Here is a 13,474-nt window from a genome sequence, read left to right on the forward strand (position 1 = left end):
AGCTGTATTCCCTAGTCCAAAATGTGCTGAAGGTCAGGCACTCTATGATTTATATGGGAAAGGATTATAGAAAGAGCTCTTTTTCTATTGATATTTGGAAACTTCTCCCTCTCGAGTCCTCATTCCTCCATGTTTTTATTTTTTTAGAAGTAGTTATTTCTGATTCCAAGTTATTATCTTTTTAATTGAAATGTGAGGGTAAAAAGCGGAGTTAGTGTTTGAACTCAAGATTACTGCTCTAATACATTGTTATATCACTCTGTCCTAAAAGTTAAATTGATAGGAAGAGGTGAATTTAGTTATTTAATTTAGATTTTAGCTGCACTCAATTTTCATGTTCCAGTTAAAATCATATGTGATGAACTTTGCTATCCAGTGATAATTTAGGCCCCGTTTGGATGTTGAGATGGTCTCAACCCATCCCATCCCATCTCAACATCCAAACACCAATCAAATGCAAACATATTTCAATTTCAAAATTTCAAATTTTCAACATTTTTATCTAATTATTACCTAATCATTACGATTTTCCCAAACTTCCAAACAAACCACAAAAAACAATTCAAACTTTCTCAAATCCCAAAACAAAAATAATATTAAAAGATTATATTCTAACAATACTTTTAACTTAATAATATTTTTATTCAAGTCTTTATCTTTCCTTTCCCAAAACCCCATAAAACATCTTAACTCAAATAGTTTGTAGCTGGATAAGGATACATCTAAGTAGTTATTGAATAGTATACTGATTGAGGGTTATTTATTAAAAAAGATTTGTTGAGGGCTCACTGGTTATAATTTATACAGAGAATCTTAGGTGGAAAGTGTTGTGGATTTATTTTCCAAATATTTATAATGCACTGCCCTTTTAGTTAATAATTTCCTTCCCCGTTCTCTTTATTTCGCTGAAGCTGGGTTTCTTTTTGTTTGCCTTCAAATTTTATACTTTTAACTATATGCTGCTTGAATGGTACATGTGATCTCATGTTACTGTTATATAGGAGAAGGCAGAGTCAGCTCTGCGATCACACAGCAGCTCTGTTAGAGGAAGTGGAACACAGGCTAAAATTCCAGAAGATAGTGTTCTGAAAACTGGAAAGCTTCAATCTTTTATTAAGGAAGAAGTTTTAGTCCATATATTGAATGTATGCATGGTTTTTACTCTTACCCCTTAGATTTAGCTCATCTTAGTATACTTATTAAAAAAAAATTAGCTCATCTTAGTATTATTAGCATGCAATTAACTTATCTTCCATACAGGATGTTTACCCATGCACAGCTGAGCAGTTCTTTAATATATTGTTGAATGACGATTCAAAATTTACAAATGAGTATCATACAGCTCGGAAGGATACTAATCTTGTTGTAAGTAACAAGTTAGCTTATGTTCATCATCCTTTTTGTTTATTAGTGATATAGAATTGGGTAATTAGATTTGATTACTGTATCATGATGCATTTGTAATCATCCTAAGGGACATTATGTTGTTTTTTGAGAACCCATTTTTTATTATTTTGCCCCCCGTCTGATTTTTAGACAGAATGGCGGAGCAATGAAATTTTCTTGTGTTCATTTGCTTGAATATCCAGCAAATGAATTATGTATTGGTACATGTCTGTTCATATTCTAGCACATCCTGAAATGTGTAGGAAAGGTTAACTTATATGACTTATGAGTGCATACAAGTCCTAAGGCTTTGCAGTAGTATGCTCTTGTATATGTCTCTCTCTCTAGTTTCTCTCCGTACAGTTTTAGTTTTTTTCCTTCTGTTGGTAGTGATTCATTAATGGCTTTTCCTTCTTGAGGGGATTAGTGTATTCTCTAAATCATTAGGTTTGTATTGTCTGTGGGTTGGTTTAGATGGGGTTGTGCAAGGAGGTATTCATTGATCAGAAGTTGTTTGAGTTTAGAAAGGAGAATGCAAGGTGGTGGAGGATTATAGAAAGTAGTCATCGTGGTGTGAAATATATTTCAGTGGATTGGGAAACCCTGGGTTGGCTGGGTTCTATGGTGAAGGAGTGTGCAGTAACATTGGGTACTCGGGAGTTTCTGCGAACTCGTAGAAAAGGGGACACTGTGATAATAGTGAGGAAGGGACGTAACTTTAATGGTAGTTTTATCTCCATCTCAGAATTTGGTTGTGATAAGAGGAGATGATTGCTTGTGATTTCGGAAGGAAGGAAGGGGGAGGGATGGAAGAAGCTTGCTAATATTTTAATGGAGATGGCTGATATCCAGATAGTTGCTGAAGAAGAACAAAGGTGAGGGAGGTGCTCCATCATCGTGGGCAGGAGGTGTAAGGTCGTACAGTGAGGTGCTAAAGAAGGTACCGTATCGTGCTGCATTAGACGTGGTGTCAGGTGTAACCATCTCTGAGGACGTGCAGCGGCATGGTGTAGCAGAAAGCAGATTGGCGGGGCTAAATGAGGAAAGCATTTTGAAGATGTTAGCTGGATTGGGGGAGAAGATCGGCATTGTGTTAGATGAAATAAATTATCTAAAACGCTGCGTTAAAGGTAAGGAGGTGGTGGGCCGAAATGGTGGGCTTGGTATGGGTCTGGGCAGAGCGATGGGCTTGGGCAAGGGTCAGGCATCAGGCCCTGTGAAGGCCTGGAGGGCAGTGGAGACAGTTGGGTCGGGGAAGGTTCTCGGATCCGAGATATCGGACCAGGGACAGCGGGTGGCACCGATAAGTTCATTACCGGCAACCCTGCCGGCACAGAAGCTGCCGACAACCTCGGTCGAACCCTCTGGTGAGACGGAAAAGGAGATTCGACTCGGATCCGAGATTTTGGACCAGGGTCATGTTGCTCCTGTGGCGCCGATAAGCGCATTATTGGCAACCCTGCCGGCACAGAAGTTGCCGACACCCTCGGTCGACCACTCAGGTGAGACGGTAAAGGAGTTCCGATGGGAAGAGGTAGAGGAGGGGGAGTTTCTGGCGTTAACTTCTGCGTTTGTGGAGAATGGACTATCGGAACTGTGTGGGGTGGACGAAGTCCCAGAAGTGGTGCACGAGCAGTCTGGCTTGAGGGATAGAGAGATGTCTCTTTGCGGTGAGGTGTTTTCGCGGGACAGTGATGTGGTTCAGAGTGGTCTTCCACTTTTGGTGATGAGTAGACTTGATGAGTTATTTTCTGGGGATGATTCTCCTCTTAATAATATGGTTTTAAGTGGTGAAACAAATAAGCTGGATGTTTCGGTGATTCCCAATAACAGTGTTGGGGAAGAGGGGGCTCTTACTCCTTTATGTACACTCCCTCCCAGTGATTATGGGAGTTGTTCGACGAATTGGATTTTTAAAAAGGGAGCTACAGAAAATTTTTGGGGTCTCTTTTGGAGGTTATGAGGAACAATTTATGGCCCTTCTTATGGCTATTGAAGCTAGCCGTTCGAAATCAGCTGCAAAACAAGATAGGGAACTTAAACGCTTAACATGCTCCATCAATTATGATGTCAAGGAGGGGAGTAGAGGAAGGGTTAGATCAAAAGGGAGGGGTAAGTTAAGTTTTAATGAAGCCTAAGATCGTTTCTTGGAATGTAAGGGGTCTCAATGATAGGGACAAACGCCTTCGGATCAAAGCGCTATTGAGATTATGGAAGGGAGATGTGATATGCTTGCAAGAAACAAAGTTGGGTTTTATTGATAGAAGTTTTGTGCGTAGTATTTGGGGATGTTCTTATATGGGTTGGTCCTATTTGGCCTCTCAGGGAGCATCAGGTGGCGTATTATTAATGTGGGATAAAAGAGTGGTTGAGGCGATTGAGGAGTGTGTTGGAGAGTTTTCGGTTTCGGTGTTATTAAAAAATGTGAGCGATTGGTGGATTTGGGCTTTTGCAGGGTCTTATGGTCCTAACATAGATAGAGATAGATGACGGTTGTGGGAGGAGTTGGCGGGAATACACTCTTTATGGGATGTGTCGTGGTGTATGGGGGGTGATTTTAACATTACTCGTTTTCCTAGTGAACGATCGGGGCATCATCGACACACTTTGGCCATGGCGGAATTCTTTGAGTTCATCTTTGATATGGATCTTATGGACCTCCCTTTGGTGGGTGGTGAGTATACTTGGTCTAATGGCCGTGCTTGGTCGAAATTGGATCGATTTCTTGTCTCACCGTTATGGGAAGCCTACTATCCAGAAGTTAGTCAGAAAAGGTTAGCTAGAGTCAGCTCAGACCATTTTCCCATCCTCTTAGATTGTGGTGGCATTCAAGGGGGTCGCCGGTATTTCAAGTTTGAGAATATGTGGCTTAAGGTGGACGGGTTTGTAGAGATGGTGAGAACTTGGTGGACTTCGTACCAGTTTAGTGGCACTCCGAGTTTTATTCTTGCAGGTAAGATGAAGGCTCTAAAGCAAGACCTGAAGAAATGGAACTTGAAAGTTTTTGGTCACATTGACAATCAAAAGTCTATTTTGATGGAGGAGTTGCAGGAGTTGGAGGGTAAGGAATTATTGGGAAGGGCTTCGGAGGAGGAGTTATTGAGAAAAGTAACGGTTGTGGCAGAGTTGGAAAGGGTGTTGCTGTTAGAAGAGACTTCATGGCGTCAAAAATCCAGAGCCCTCTGGTTGAAAGAGGGTGATAGGTGTACGAAGTTTTTTCACAAAATGGCTAATTCTCATCGACATAATAATGCGATTGAGTTGTTACATTCAGGTACACAGGTGCTATCTTCTTCGGCTGATCTAGAAAGTCACATTGCACATTATTATGAGACTCTGCTTACTGAACCATTATCTTGGAGGCCGAAGCTTGATGACTTACCGTTTGAGGCAATTGATCCGCAACTTGTGAGTGTATTGGAGAGACCTTTTGTGGAAGATGAGATTTTCAAGGTCAAATCTGGTATGGCTAAGGACAAAGCGCCGGGTCCGGATGGTTTCTCAATGGGTTTCTTCCAAACTTGTTGGGATGTGGTGAAAGGTGATGTCTTGCGAGTGTTCAGTGAATTTCATGCTTATCAAAAGCTTGAAAAGTCACTTAATGCGACTTTTATTGCACTCATTCCAAAGAAATATGGGGGGTCGAATATTGAGGATTTTCGCCCAATAAGTTTGATTAGCAGTGTCTATAAGATTATTTCAAAGGTCCTTGTTAATCGGCTTAGTCTAGTGCTGGAAAATATTATCTCCCAGCCTCAAAATGCTTTTATTCATGGGAGATATATACTTGATTCGGTGCTCATTGCAAATGAGTGTTTGGATGCTAGATTGAGGGAGGGAAGTCCAGGTATTCTTTGCAACCTAGATATGGAGAAGGCTTATGACCATGTGAACTGGGATTTCCTTTTGTATTTATTGAAGAGGTGTGGTTTCGAAGATAGGTGGATTTCTTGGATGCGTTTTTGCATTTCAACGGCCCCATTTTCAGTGCTAGTTAATGGCACTCCTGTAGGTTTTTTTCATAGTTCGAGGGGTTTGCGACAGGGTGATCCATTATCTCCCTTTCTTTTTGTCATAGTTATGGAGGCGTTGAGCAAGATGTTGCAGGCTACTGTTAGTGGGGGTTTTTTATTTGGTTTTCAGGTGGGAAATGGCTCTGGTAGCTCTTGTATCATTTCACATCTTCTTTTTGCAGACGACACTCTGTTGTTTTGTGAAGCGGATAGGAGTCAGGTCCAAACTTTGCGTGCATTATTACTTTGTTTTGAAGCAGTATCAGGGCTTAAGGTGAACCTTGACAAGTCTGAGCTGGTTCCGGTGGGTGTGGTCCCTAATATACGCAATCTAGCAAGTCTTCTGGGTTGCAGGGTGTCCTTGTTCCCAATGAAATATCTGGGTCTTCCGTTAGGTGCTACTTTCAAGAGTAGAGCTATATGGGATGGGGTGGTAGAAAAGATAGAGAAAAGGTTGGCTGGATGGAAAATGGTGTATCTATTGAAAGGTGGTCGTCTCACTCTTATCAAGAGTACCCTTACAAACTTCCCCACTTATTTTTTATCCCTTTTTCCTATGCCTGCAGGGGTGGTGAAGAGAATTGAGAAACTCTTCAAGGCATTTCTATGGGGAGGCTTAGGGGAGGAGAAGAAAGTTCATTTGGTTAATTGGAAGACAGTATGTTCTCCAGTTGAGTATGGGGGGTTGGGTGTGTGTAACTTGAGAACTTTTAATAAAGTGTTGTTGGGGAAATGGCTTTGGAGATATCATATGGAAGAGGGTTCTTTGTGGAGGGAAATAATAGATGCTAAATATGGGGTTGATTGGGGTGGTTGGTGTTCTAAAGAAGTGAGAGGGGGGCATGGAGTGGGGCTATGGAAGTTTCTAAGGAAGGGGTGGATTATTTTAGTAAATCATATTCGTTTTGTCGCAGGTGAGGGTGACCGAATCAGTTTTTGGCGGGATGTGTGGTGTGGAGATCATGCATTGGAAAGGGTGTTTCCAGCTTTATATCGTATTGCAGTTAACAATGACGTTTCTGTGGCGGAAGTGCGATTATTTGCTCATGGTTCGCATCAGTGGAATATTCTGTTTAATAGAGATATTCATGATTGGGAATTATCTATGGTTTCAGATTTTTTCAGCTTGTTACATTCTTTAGGGTCTACTATGGCGCAACAAGACAGCTTGAAATGGAGGTTCTAGGATCATAAGAAATTCTCAGTAAAAGCGTATTATAAAATTTTGATTTCACAGGATCACACCTCATTCCCTTGGAGGAACATTTGGAGGTCTCGAGTGCCCTCTAGAGTTGCTTTCTTTGTTTGGAATGCCGCCCTTGGGAAGATCTTAGCCACGGATAATTTGAGGAAGAGAGGATGCGTTGTATTGGATTGGTGTTACATGTGTAGAAAGAATGGAGAATCGGTAGATCATCTTTTACTACATTGTGATGTAGCAAGAGGGTTGTGGGATGAGATTTTTCGACGGGTCGGTGTGGCTTGGGTAATGCCTAGGAGAGTGGTGGAGCTGATGGGTTGTTGGAGGAAATTGCAGGGCAGTCATCAAGTGGCAGCAGTTTGGAGAATGATTCCGTTGTGTATCATGTGGTGTATTTGGACGAAAAGGAATATGCGATGCTTCGAAGACAAGGAAAGAACAACGATGGAGCTGAAGAATTATTTTCTACACACTTTATTGCTTTGGTTTTCAGCTATTGTATTAAATGGGGATGATATACATGAATTCCTATCTTTAGTTTAACGCTCTTAGAATGTATCTAGGTGTTCAACTGTATACTTCTTGTGTACTAGGTATATGCCTATTTCATTCACATCAATAAAGTTTATATCTTACTTATCAAAAAAAAAAAAAAGGCTTTGCAGTACGCAATTTTCATCTGCAGGATGCACTTGAGCATGATCTCAATGATTTTTTTTTATTTTTTTTTATAAACAAATCTTATTAGTAAAATTGGGCCCAGTACTTGGGATGCATGCAAGAGTGGCACCTATTGATGACCGTCTGGTCTCTCAATGAATTGAACGGGCTTTGCCTAGCTTAATTTTTTATGTGATCTACTTGAACATGAACCTCAAAGGAATCAAGTTGGCCTTGCCTCGAGGAAAGAGTTAACCTATAAACTGAGTTTGCCAGTTTGGAGATGAAAGTGCAAGTCAAATCAAACCAGTTGTGACAAAAGTTAGATGTTTTATTTTATTCTTGCTTTTAATATGAAATTAATTATGAAATAAACTTATTCTATATGCAGCAAAACAGCGAAATGGGCATCATTTGTGTACACCTCTGTACATTGTCTGCCATTGAGCTTTTAGAGTATCCTGTTTTTCTACCGATAATTCAATTCCTAAATTTGGCCCATGTTAGGATAGTAACATGTGAGGATTGTTTTCTTTTACCTGATGTGCATGTCTTATACAAAAGTTTTTCTTTAAAACCCAAGCGCATTTGGTTTTATATCATCTCAATGCACATTGGTCTATGTGCAAATGAAGTCATTGGCTGAATCCTGAAGGGTTAAGCACCGGAGTTTTAACATGTTAATCCCTTTTTGTCACTACAAAAAGTCATAATTCCTTTTGAATCTTTTGAAATTATATAGTTTTCTCATTGCCCTCTCCAATTACTCCTTGGATTTATATTTTATTTTATTTTATTTATTTATTTATATTTATATTTATATTTTTTAATTTATAAATTCTTAAGTAGGCATTAATTTATTGTTATATCATTTCTCATATTGCAATTATCTATCTTATATTCTGGTTTCTCAGACAGTAATTCCAATTAAACTTAATTGCCTAATATCCTGAACCGAAGGTGTAGATGGCCTTCTCTGCCTTGAAATCTGACTTTTATGTGGAGATGTCATTTTCTCATAATTCTGCACCAAACCCCTCAGATTTACTGATAATACACATTCTTAGAATGCTTCAAGTTGGTTTTTGTCACATTTGATTGCTTTTAGCATTTCAGCCTAGATGACTAGCTTTAATTCCTTGAATGGAACTCCTGTCTACATTGTGTTGTTTTATTCCCATGCAAGGTTGAACAGAAAAACTTTAGCCTATCGATTGCAGCTGGTCCGATATTCATGTATCCATATTAACGAATGGATTGATTGCAAACTTGGATGCATTTTTGAGCTATGATCAGGACCTCTGGTGGACTGGGTGTGGGGACTTCCTGAAGCAATGTTCCTTTGACCCAAGGCTACTGGAGTTTAAGCTAGTCTTAAGTAATTAAGTGCGAGACTTTTGACCCTAGGAGTTTGTCTTTAATTTCTGTTGACCTGAGATTTCATTCTTGCTCTTATCCCTTCTCCAGGTGGGACAGTGGCATGCTGCAGATGAATATGATGGTCAAATCAGAGAGATAAAGTTCAGATCCCTTTGTAGCAGTCCGATGTGCCCGCCAGATACAGCCATGACAGAGTACCAGCATGCTTTTCTATTGCCAGACAAGAAATTGCTGGTAATGCATGTATCTTTCTCCTGTCTGCAACATACTTAGTTGTCTTGTCATCATCATCACCATAACCATATTTACTTTTCCTATAATTTAGCAGAGGTTAAATCATCCATTCAATTCCATTGTGCATGAGTTGTATTTTTCTGAAAATAATTTGCAACTTTCTTTCTCATTTCTGAAGCCTATCTTTATTGGCTGCAGTAGCCATACTCCGGCATTGTTGATTTTCTATATCTTCGTATGCTCATTATTTTGTCTCCAATTTATTGAACAATGATGAGAATTTTGCTTTCTTGTAGGTGTTTGAGACTGTGCAACAGGCACATGATGTTCCATTCGGATCCTGCTTTGAGGTATTACAATTAGCCAACGCTTCTTCAGGTTGTCCATAGTCAGGATTTTTCCTAGAGAGGTTTTCCAACTAAAGAAAGCAACAACCTTGAAGGCACCTTACTTCTCCATATCCACTTCCAAGAATAAGGATTATGGTTTTGGCGTGAAAAAACCTTGTACATAGATCGAACAATGAACTCAAAATGAATCTAAATCATTCTATCCATCTCATCCCTACCAATACTTGTAGCATACAGCAAGCTGAACCGATTGGAAATAGCACTAATTTTTCCCAGTCCCGCACAGCTCTAAGAAAACTCACGTTCCACTGTGGAGAGCCACTAGAGCTGTCCAAAAGATTCACCACCGAAGCGTTCTGATTATGGGCAATCTGCAAGAGGACGGCGATTGAAACCTTAAGAGCCATGCTACCACACCAACTGCCATGCCAAAAACTGACCCAGAAACCCTCGCCAACCACAAAACTAACGTGTTTGGAAAAACCCCCAAGCCACTCCTAATGTATTTCCACAGCTCCACACCATGTGCACCTCTCACTTCTTTAGAACACCAACCCCCAAAGCACTCCCGTATTTGGAGTCAATCACAGCCCTCCACAATCTCCCCTTCCTGATGGTAGTGCCATAACCATTTCTCTAAAAGGGCTTTATTGTGGCAAACTAGGAATTCGACACAAAAAGCTAAATAGGAGACCTAGTATCAGTTAATTGTTAAGATTTATTGTGACAATTACTTCAACTTGACAGTAGACTAGGGGTATTTGGCATAAAAGCTTTTGGCAATTAAACATCCTTTTGTTTGTCTTAATAAAGTTGTGACTTGTAAAAGAAACTGTTGGTTGATTTCTTTATGCTATGTTTCTTTATCTGCTTTATAGGGACATTAATTTGTTGGTGTTGCATCAGGTCCACTGTAGATGGTGGGTGGAGACAAATGCTGAAAACTCTGTTACTATTGATATAAAAGCGGGTAAGTATTGGATTGCCTCCCATTTCTTTCTTTCATTGCCACTGACATCTTGTAATAATTCATTGCTACCTTAGCCAATTGTGATCTACGATCACTCAGTCCAAAATGTGGTATGCTTTCAGTTAACTAATATTGTTGTTTCAGAAATATCCTTCTTTTGCTTCCCCATCTACTCTTTATAAAATCCAATGAGGGAAGATAATATTAAAATCTTAAATAAATTTTCAGATTTCTTGGCAGCACCATGGTCAATTACGAAGACTTTGACTAAAGGCTACTTATCGTATTCTAATTTATTGTTAAACAATTTTTTTATGTTATCTAAGCTGGCTAAGCTCATAGTTACCATGGAGATATATGAACTTACTGAGGAACAGATATGTGTACCTCGCTCTCAGTTGGGCTGCAATCAAGTAGAGTCAAACTGAATAATAAATGTTTAAACTTTCTTTAATTTTTTTTCGCACTCTCGGTTCATATATTTTTTTAACAAGTTAGAGTTTATTTATGAGCTGTTTGATTAATTTATTATTTTCTCAAATAAACTAAATACCTTTGCAAAAACCTTATACGTTTTTAAAATTTCATGTTAGTGTTTAGTTACTTAATTATAGTTGAACTTATATTGTTCAAGTTCATTGGATAAATTATATTTATGAACTTAGAAAAACTGTCTTTGTAATAAATCATATATATTTTTCTATTTATAAATATTATATGTATATTGTATCTCATGACCTTGTGTATAAATTTAGATAATTCAATTTTGGATTTTTATGAGTATCTTTTTTAGTTTATATATAAACCTATACATAGAAAAATATAAATGTCTATTACAAGAGTCGCATTCATAAGGTTTTAAACAACAGCCATCACATTATAAAGATGGTTCTCTCTTATCTTTTAAATGATAAAATTCTCGTTAGAGATTTAGATATAATAGAAGATAAAGTTTATGAACTTATACGAGTTTATATGAGTTGAGCTTAAATTTATACTAGTTAAGGGCTGTGTGGAAATTTGGGAGGGTTTATCTTTGAGAGGATTAATTGGCAGTCCACAAATTGCAGCAGTGTGAAAGATGATCTATACTTAGCTTATGTGGTGTATTTGAAGGAAGGAAATGAAAAAAAATTGAGGACTGATAAATGATGTTGGAGGAGCTGAAACTTTTAATTTTCAATGCTCTCATCTTTTGGGCTGCTGCTTTAGACTTTCATGGGCTTAACTTTCACGATTTTTCATGGGCTTAACTTTCACGATTTTCTTGTATATTTTCCTATTTCTAGATAGGTATTTCTCTTGTATACATTTTGCGCACTTTTTTTGCCTTTTGCATGATATTTATTAGTCATAAAAAAATAGATTAGTAAAATTGAATCCGACTCAAGTTTGGTTTGCAAAGTTGTTCACCATCTGTCCTTGATTGTTCTGGAAACCCAAGTGTTTTTCCCATTCTATTCATAATTTATAGATGCATCCACTGGCTCTTGAGCTGGGTTTTATGGTTATTATAGTTATCACTATCACCATTATCATTCTTATTATCATTATACTTTTAAGCATCTGCACTCTTTTGTATTTCAACTGGTTAACCAGTTCACCTCATCCCCATAATATGTTAACCTACGGAATATATTTTCAGAGTTTTTTTTTTTTTTTTGATAAAGGTGCCATAGATCAACATGTAGCTCTGCATATGGGTTTGACATGAATTTGCAGATCTTGTAGCATTCTATGGCAAGATTTAGGTGCTTCTAGTTTATATGGCTTAGTTTAACATAAAGCATTTTTGCCACTATTCAGGAAGTTAGGTTTTTTTTTTTTGTAAGTAAAGGAAATTAGTTTTTAATAGAACTGAGGGGTAACTTTGGCAGGTGTTCACTTTAAGAAATGGTGTTTGATGCAATCCAAGATAAAGTCAGGGACTATCAACGAGGTTGGTACATATCTGATTGAAATGTTTTCTAGGGCTTTTCATGATCGGTCATAATTGTGCATTCTGTCTTTCAATATGTGAGTGGATTTTAGCTGTAGCTGTCAATGATGACATGTTTGGTATTTACATAAATTTTACATGGATGTGTAGTGCAAGATAGGGATGGGAAAGATGTTAGAGTCGGCCCGTTTGCATATCAAGTCAATTACTTCTGGTGGGACGGACAATACCCCTTCCTCTCTTCCTGTCCCCCAACAAAGCAGCTAATATTTTCAGTGACCCCAGGTTGGGTTTCCTATTTACTCGTCCATAGTTTTTGTTGTTTTATCATTTATGAACGGTAACATTTACATCAAGCTCCCAAGGCCCTTGTGATGGCTATAGGTGTTCATCTTCTGTATTCTTAATGCAGTGCACCCTGGCTCTTTAGGAGAGAACTGGCGATGATGTATGTTTGTGTAATTCACTTTTATTTAATGATCAAATCTCAGTTTTCTGAAACATCATCGTACGTTTTGAGTTGGGGCCACATGCGCTTCCCTTTCAGAAAAGACCTGCTGACTGAGTTGGCATTGCTGATATAGCTTTGATAAAGTTTTAACAGGCTTTACAGTAAAGTTAGGCATAGTTATTAGGACTGAGATTCCTACTTTTTACACTTTCCTAAAAAAATCAATGAAAGAACTTAAAAAACAACCGTTTTGAACTTGGAACTAGTCACCGCACTCCATAAGTGAAAGTCAAAGGATTTGTGGCGAAGTACTGAAGTCAATATGTAGGCAGAAAAAGATCTTTAGCTGAAAAAGGCCATTTTCAGTGAAATACCGAAATAAATGGTTATGAATTTTTCCCTGTTGTAAATTTCCAGTGCCATTGCAATTTGCCCATCCCAAACCTTGGAAAATTACGTGCATGGTATGGGCTATTAGTTGGAGTTCATAGATTATTATGAGTTCATATATGAGAAATATGCAGGTGCTAGGGGTTTATGGCTGATTGACCAAGTTCTAAATCATTTTGGGATATTTTAATTTAGAATATGGATATTGAATTTACAACTACAAGCATATTCTATATTCCTTTAAAAACTACCTGCCACCATTTATATATGCTGGACATTCTTTGGATGCATAACTGTGTGTGTGTGTATATATATATATATATATATATATATCTATGTAAATAGTTATTATACATTTTGAATCAAAATCATACATTATCATAACGATTTATTGGAAACACAATCCCCTCAAAATCATAGCAATCTTGGATATGGACAGCACCAGGCAGCCTGGCATTTTCACCTCTTGGAGACGCCCATCTCCGAAATGATCAACCCTA

General features: G+C 38.3%; 1 pseudogene; it reads left to right on the forward strand.

Annotated features, from left to right (window-relative positions):
• LOC121234230 overlaps positions 1-12,634 on the forward strand; it is a 31,957-nt pseudogene extending 19,323 nt beyond the window's left edge.
• The last annotated feature ends 840 nt before the right edge of the window (positions 12,635-13,474 follow it).

Source organism: Juglans microcarpa x Juglans regia, chromosome 1D (genome assembly GCF_004785595.1).
Source record: "Juglans microcarpa x Juglans regia isolate MS1-56 chromosome 1D, Jm3101_v1.0, whole genome shotgun sequence".
In the NCBI taxonomy this organism is placed as follows: Eukaryota; Viridiplantae; Streptophyta; class Magnoliopsida; order Fagales; family Juglandaceae; genus Juglans; species Juglans microcarpa x Juglans regia.